The 7,808-nt window shown below is 51.0% G+C and overlaps 1 long non-coding RNA gene across 1 annotated transcript; it reads right to left on the reverse strand.

The window, feature by feature from the left end:
* Positions 1-3,081: 3,081 nt before the first annotated feature.
* On the reverse strand, positions 3,082-6,051 carry LOC131565900 (uncharacterized). Its single transcript, XR_009275495.1, has 3 exons — positions 5,924-6,051; positions 4,282-4,398; positions 3,082-3,198 (listed from the first exon to the last, which is right to left on the reverse strand). It is a non-coding gene; the product is annotated as an uncharacterized LOC131565900 (long non-coding RNA).
* Positions 6,052-7,808: the final 1,757 nt, after the last annotated feature.

Below are 7,808 nucleotides of genomic sequence, written 5' to 3' on the forward strand. Positions count from 1 at the left end.
TTCACAGACACAGCACACATGCATTTTCTAGCACACTGATATCATCAACCCCTGAGCACCAAAATGCTCTCCAAAAGTCTAAACCAGATGATTTGGACTCCCTCCTGTCTCCTCCCACCAGCCCACTCTTGGCACAAGCCTCATTTGAGAAAATGTCTCCCATGACTGAAATTCCAATGGTCTCAAGTTTTCCTCTTTACAGTGGAACACAACTGCTGACATTTTTCAACTTCTTCCCTCTCAGCTCTCTTGGGAAACTGCAAAACAATCTCAATTTCTTCAAGTGAAGGTGGAAACCTCCAGGAGCACATGGCTTTGGATGTGCTGTCGTTCTCCAAAGGGAAAGCAGAGCACAGTGTTGATTTTGGAAAAGATGAGCAGAGCTGGAGGAAGCTGAGCAGGAGCCTCAAGTGGCACCTAAAGGCCTCTCACTGCTTCTGCTCCATCACTGTGATTGCAGGGGTCTTCAAGAACACGGTTCCTGCAGTGCCAATGCCATTTAAGAGAAGTGACTCCAGCATAAAGTGCAGAAGGCTCAGCCTCTGAGCTTTGGCTGTGACCTGCACAAAGGGAGCCAAACTGGCTGAGAGAAGCAGAGATTCCTACCAGGAGCCAAGATTAACCAAGGAGACACAGGGTGTGGTGTAGACCCAAGGCAAAGCATGAGAGCAGGTAAGAACTGTACAGCCCTCAACATTCCTGTCAATCCAGAGCTTGCAAGAGAAGGAAACTCCTTTGGGATACACACCATCAATGCATGCCCAAAATCAGGGGACAAGTCTCAGCACAGAAAGATTTCCACCACCTTGCAGAACAAGGTGCTGAGATATTTTCTTCTGCATGTGCTGCAGCAGATAACTTGCTTTGCTGTACACTGGGAGAATGACAGCACTCTCCTCTTCCAGCACAGTGTTAAAGCTTCGTGTGCCAGCACTTACCTTGTCCTTATTCATGAGAGACAGCACCATTTCAGAGACCTCCCGAGCGACGAAGTTCTGAAATACCAGCTCTGGTGGGGAAACCCCAAACCAGCTCTGTTTCGGGGCAGCTGACGGCAGCTGGAGAGGAGAGACAGCAGGGAGAGCTTCAGCTGCTGTGAGGAAGGTTCATGCAGGAGAATCTTCCACTGATCCCCAGTGAAGTACAGACTCTGAGGGAGCACGTCTGCCCAGCCCACACTGGGCAGACAGTGGCTCACCCACCTCTGCTCTGAGCTGATCCACAGCTGCTGGGCCACACAGAGCAGGCTCAAGCCAAGCTGCTCTTTTGGCATGGATTTCTCCAGGTTTCCTTCTCCAGAGTGCCAGGCAGCACTTTCCTAAAACACAGCCCTGTGCCCATGTGGTCACAGAGCTCTGGGGCACTGACTGAGCACTCATGGAGCAAGTAAAACCCATGAATTTACATTAGACTCCATGGGAAAGGATTTTGGAATGTCCTTTACTCTGAGACAGGGAAACCGAGGCCCACACAACTGCAATATCTTTTTTGCTCTAGAACTTAGACATCAGTAAAAAGAGCACAGGCCCAGAGGAGGTGTGAGAGATGAGGTGACATTTGGCTGAAGCCAAAAGTTTATGAAGCAAACGAATGGAATTTCTTGGTTCTGTGTGTTGTTTGTGGTTTGGATTTGCTCAGGTTGGTTTGTTGAGTGTCACAGTCAGAGGCACGGGGTTGAAGACCTGACCAAAAAGAAGGAGGATGAGAGGAGAGGGGACAGAAAAGTTGGTGCTCAGTAGAGAATGGAAGCACCTGAGTACCCATCCAATGGCAAAGGGCACAAGGACCGCCCCAGCCGGGTACGAAGGGGATACAAAGATTGCCATTTTCTCAGAGGGTGTGTGTGTGTGTGCTTGGCTCTCCAGGAGGGAGACATGCCCGGCTCAGCTGAATCGTTACTAAGAAACACTTTTCTTTTGCTCTGATGATTTTGTTCCTTTTCATTGTACTTAAAAGTTAGTACGTTTCAAACAGAGGGAAAAGCAAAAATAAAAAGACAAATGAGATGAAAATAAAAAGACAAGTGAGGTGAATGCTGAATGAGGATAAGTTTCAGTTATTTTCTCAGCAACTTGGGTAAAAGTAGAGTTGGTATCTCCTTTTTCCATGAGCTTTAAATGGGTGCTTTCTTGTCATTACTGCGATCTTATTTAATGTCATTGTAGAGGCACATCTGGAATGACACAACAACAGCAAATGCTTCTGGAGCAGAGACATTGTTTGGAGAAAACTCTGCCCTGCTTTGTCTGCCACACTGCTGTCACTGCAGAGACACAAGCAGGTCTCCTCTGTGACTTCACAGCAGACACATTCTGCTGAAGGGAGTGGCTGCAGCACACTGTCCCTTAGCTGTGCCCTTCCCTGAGGTGTTCCCAAGGCTCCTCTCCAGGACAATCCTTCACCTGGATTGTGTTCTGTGTCTCTTGCTGCCAATTTCCTGCTCAACAGCCCACCTCAGTCACCTACCCGTTTGGACTGTGCTTTATACTGAGCTAGTCCTGCCAGAAAAGCAGCTTTAAACACACCTCTAAGTAGGCGCTGATCCAGACAAAGCACATCCATTCCCCTCTGCCCAGGGCCAGTCCCCTGTACATCTGGCAGCCTGAAAAATCCAACACCCCATCAGGGTCCAACACATTGTTCCAGCCCAAAGAAGTAATGCAATTTGTTCTGTTAAATCTGAAGTAATTCCTGCAGATCCTTGTCCTTCAAAGGCCAACGCTGCCACTCTGGAGGGAATCTTGTGACCCCAAGCATTTGATGGTGGCCACACCAAAGCAAGAGGTGGCTCCTCCAGCAGGAGAGGGGCAAAGGGCAATTTTGGGCCTCTGTGTCCCCAGCCTTCCTCCTATTGTTTTAGCAATGGCAGCTGCACTCCAGCACACCCCAGCAGCTTCAGCAGAGGGTATTTGTGTTGGCTTAGTGCAGATCAGGACTCCCAGTCCACCCCTCCCAGCACTTGGCAATGACAGCAGGACCTGGACACTGAGGTATTTTGCTGCAGGCAAGCCTGTCACAAGCACACACCCTCTTCAAACTTCATATGAAACAGAAAGGAAAAGAGCAGGAAAAGGCTACCTTTGGGCGAGTCTCACTCCTGTCTAGAAATGGGCCAATTCTGGGCAGAATACTCCCCCCAGTGTTGGCCTCCTTCTTCCTGCTGAGAAACTTCTCCCTCTGAAACTTAGAGGGAAGCAGCTGAAAGGCAAAAATACACCAGCTAGAGCCTCAGATATGTGCTTTTTCAGAAAGGCTTTTCTTGAACGAGTGACACTGGTGAATAACTTGTGATCACAGCCACTAGGACAGCCCTGGGAGCCCTGGAAGTTTCCTGCTGAAATACTTAGCATCAGTCAAATAATAAGACAGAGTGGAACACACATAGTCCAGCCACATGGCTCTGTCCCATTGGCTTCTCCGTGACTGGATGGGACATGGTAGGGGATTTCTGCTCTTTGGGCATTTGTTTCCTCTTACGTTTCTTTGGATTGAGGCAGTGACCTTTCCAGAGAATGGGGAGGAGCTCTCAGAACTGCCTGAACTCCATCCCTGCACAGCACTCAGAACTCACAGCAAGGAGGTATTGCTGCTGGCTGAGTCCAAGAGATGAAAGAAAACAAAGTTGAACCAAGAGTGAGGTGCACAGGAATGTCTCTAGGTTTTAGTTCTCCCTGTTGATTGTTTTCTCTGTCTGGGCTGACAGAGCCCTCCACAGAAGAAAACAGAGGCATCTCCTTGACAGAGCCTCAGCAGTGCGGCATCTTCAGCCAAGGGAGCTGCAGACAGCAAGGGGCCTTTGTGGCCCTGGCTCCAGTGCTGCCTGTAGGGCTGGATCTGTGCCCGCACAGGAGCTGGGAGAGAACAGCTGCTTTGGAAGCTCTTCCAGCTGGGACCAGCCATGGCTCTCAAGGCTTTGGGCAGAGTATGAACTTCCCCCCGCCACATGCCCAGGTGCCCAAGGGCAAGATGGTCAGAGCAGCACAGGTGAGTGCCCAGCCTGACAGAAGGAATTCCTGTGGCAAAGGGAAAGGGACAGAACACATGCCCAGGCCTTCAGCTGTACATTGGTTTCACTTGGCTCCGCTGGCACAGCCAGGCAAGACACAGCTGAAGCATCCCACAGTGTTCCCTATTGCACCAGGACAGCCCCAGCAACAGCAGCACAGCACAAAGGGCTGGGGAAGGGCTCTGCAGCTTCACAGCACTGCTGGACAACAGGGGCAGGGAGAGCAGGGACACCAGGGCAGTGCCAGCCTTAACACAGCCCCAGTGGGTACTCACAGTAAAAGACTTCAGTCCTTTCCTGGACAAAAGACGAGGTGTTGTTGTCTTTTCCGGGAATCCAGACGCCATTTCCAAGGGAGGATGTCGCAGATGACTGACAATGCCTCAACAAAACTGGAAGGAGCAACAATGGAACTCTGAAAATCCAGAACCCAATTCATGGTACATTCAAGGCATATACTGGTGCTAAAAATGTTACATTACTTGAAAGTAGCTAAGTGCTTGTTTGGTGTAAATAGCTAGTATAGTTAGACCTCTAGTTGGACTTTATTTGAACTATATGGCTACTTTGTGCAATTCACAGATGGATCATACTGAAACCTGGAGCTCAAAAGCTGAACATTAATAAGAGTTGGAACAGACAAAGTCGTAGCTTAAATATTACTTAAAAATAGCTAGAGTGGGCCTCCTCTTCTTTAGGCTAAAGCACCCCTGCTCTCTCAGCTGGTCCTCACAGCTGAGAGACTAATGAGAGACTGGAATGTTATGGCTAATGGCTTAAATGTCATTATAAAGGACTTGCTGCCCATTGTGACAAAACTGTATAAAGAAGCTGCAACCACTCAAGCCCACCCTTCCCTGAAAATGCCTCCTGACTGGAACTTGGCACTGTGAGTTAAGCTGCCTAAGGGAACTTGAGACAAGATCAAGGTGACACTACTGTCCCATTAGCTCAGGTCTGGGGAGAAGTAAACAAAGCTGAGGAGTAAAACCTATCTACAACAAAGCCAAACCCAGCAGCTGTCCTGAAAATCAGCCCTGTTTGGGTTCAGGCTGGGGAAGTCATACCCACAGACTCTTCTGCTGAGGCCAGGTTTGCACACAAATCTCCCAGCAAAGACCTCCACAGTGCCTCCAGACCCATTCCTGAAGCCTTGCACCAGACAACTGCAGGGCATGCAAACTAACAGAACAAATCTGAAAATCCAGAACCCAACTCATGGCAGACTCGAAGGATATACGGGTGCTAAAGATTTTGTATTATTTGACAGTAGCAAGAGACAGACTCCAACTTGCCCCACCCCAGGGAGGTACCTGGGCAGTCCCACCTTGCCCAAATCTGCATTAATCCATTGGAGTTTTACATTTTGCCAGACCTCACCACAGAGAAGACCAGAAGAGGATTTAATGGTATGCTGATGGCATCCATGGAATGGTGATATTTTCTACTAAATCTGTCTCTGTCACTCTCTTTCTCCACCCCTTCCCAACCCTCATCCCCCTCTCACTTTTTCTTTTCTTTCTCTCTCTTTCTTCCTCACATTTACTGTTCTATAAAATCCAGACTATTGACTTTGGCATATTTGCACCTCAATACAGAGGCATCCCCCTAATAATTTTAATCACCAGATGATAAAAACCCACTGAAACTTGAACAGGACTTATTCACCTTTAAGCAGTTTAAACAATTACTATAGGAAAAAAATGCATAGACTAGTATATTTAGAAGATGTTGCATTTCTTCAGTGAAAAAAAGCACAATCAGTAGAGCATTTACTGTTCATCCTTTCAGGTGTACATGTCACTGAACTACTGTGCCAGAAGACCGGCATGATCACATCCTGTATTTCCCTTTGGCATTCTCTTTCAGAGCACACATGAAACAAAACCAAAAAGTTCAACTTTAGTCAGTCTTTACCTTCAAATGAAATTCAGGACTCCCTAGCAGAGACCGATGCTCTGCACGCTGAGGAACTTTTCGCAGAGGCCAATGCTCTGCACCTTTAGGAATTCTCTGTGCAGAGCAATGCTCCGTGAACAATTCCCCTGGCGAATGGCCCGGTGCAGCCGCCTGCAGGAGCCCAGGCTGCGCACACCCAGCCAGGGCCGCGCTCTCACACGGCTGAGGCCGCGCCGCTGTCACAGGCGCTGAGGGCCCGGGCGCGTTTACCGGGCAACCGCGGCACCGAGTGCGGGGCCGGGCGGGACCGGGCCGGGCCACAGGGATTTGCAAAGGAGATTGGCACTGCAGCGACTGACTGCAGTTTGGGGCTTCCCAAGAGTCTTTCTGTAAGTAATGAAAGGTTAAAATGTGGGGATAAAGGCACCGATGTCAGGTGTATACATTGCTCTTTGCCGCACTAGTATTCTACCCTGGCCGGAACAGCAGGAGGGGCTGAGGGAGCTGGGAAGGGGCTCAGCCTGGAGAAAAGGAGGCTCAGGGGGAACCTTCTGGCTTTGCACAACTACCTGACAGGAGGGGACAAGAGGCTGCTGCAAGTTCAGGCAGCGCCGGAGCCGCGTGGTTCCCCCTCTCCTCCCCCGCTCCGCCTCTTCCTCCCTCCCTCCTCCTGCTCCTCCCCCACACCCGGAGCCCCCGCAGCCCGCGGGAGGGGCAGGGATGGAGCCGGGACAGGTCGGAACGCAGAGAGGGCTGGGGGGATGCCAGGAGTGGGAGTGACTGGGCTGTACTGGGATCATTCTGGGTGACTGAGTTCTACTGGGATCATCCTGGGATCACACTGGCAGTGAGGAGGAGCAGCGCGATGGCTCCAGCGCTGGGGCTGGGGGCGCTCCTTGGGGGCCAGGGGGAAGTGGGAGGCCCGGCACGGGGACCCTGAACCGCAGCTGCCGGCACGGGGACCCCCCTGTTCCCCTTATCCTGCACAAGGCTCCCCCTGAATCCCCCATTTCTGGACATCAGGGCTCCCTGCTTCCCTTCTCCTGGCCATCCCATGGCTCCCAGACTCCAGACTTGCTGTGGGCTTGACCCTGAGATGCCCTGGAATGCCTTGGTCCCCCAATCCTGCCTTTCACAACCCCCAGCCCCAGCTTTGTGCAAAATCAGAGACCCCCTGAACTCCTCGTTCTCAAACATCCCGGGTATCCCCACCCTGGTCCCCCCTTTTTGGGAAATCCTGGACTCCCCTTTCCTGGGCTCAAGGACCCCCTGGAACTCCCTTCTACCTCTCCACATCCCTGCTCATGTCCCCTGTCCCTCAGCTGTGCCCTGTCCCTGTCCCCTGTCCCTTGGTTCTGTGGGGCCCAAGGTGGCAGCAGGAGCCAGGGCAGCCCCAGGGGAGAACAACCCTGAGCCCCAGCTGGGCCAGTTTCCCCCAGGTCACTCCCAGCATGGGCCCTGTGGCTCCCAGTCACTCCCAGCATGATCCCAGTATGATCCCAGGTGTTTCCATTCACCCCTACTATAGTTTCAGGCACTCCCAGTATGGTTCCAGTCCTTCCCAGTATGATTCCAGTATGAACCCAGTGACTCTCAGTACAGTGCCATTTGCCACCAGTATGGTCCCAGTCACTCCAAGTCACCCAGTATGATTTCCAGTCACTCCCAGTAGGATTCCAGTCACTCCCAGATACTCCCAGTATTATTCCAGTAACTTCCTTTATGGTTCTTTTGTGATTCCTGTCACTCCTGGTCTCTCCCAGTACATCCCAGTTGTCCCTAATGTGTTTCCACTCACTCCCAGTTGCTCCCAGTAGCTTCCAGTATGATTCCATTTGCTCATAGACACTCCCAGTCACCTCCAGCATGATTCCAGTCACTTCCTGTATATCCCAGTTGCCCC

The sequence above is a fragment of the Ammospiza caudacuta genome, chromosome 18, assembly GCF_027887145.1.
Source record: "Ammospiza caudacuta isolate bAmmCau1 chromosome 18, bAmmCau1.pri, whole genome shotgun sequence".
NCBI classification, from domain to species: domain Eukaryota; kingdom Metazoa; phylum Chordata; class Aves; order Passeriformes; family Passerellidae; genus Ammospiza; species Ammospiza caudacuta.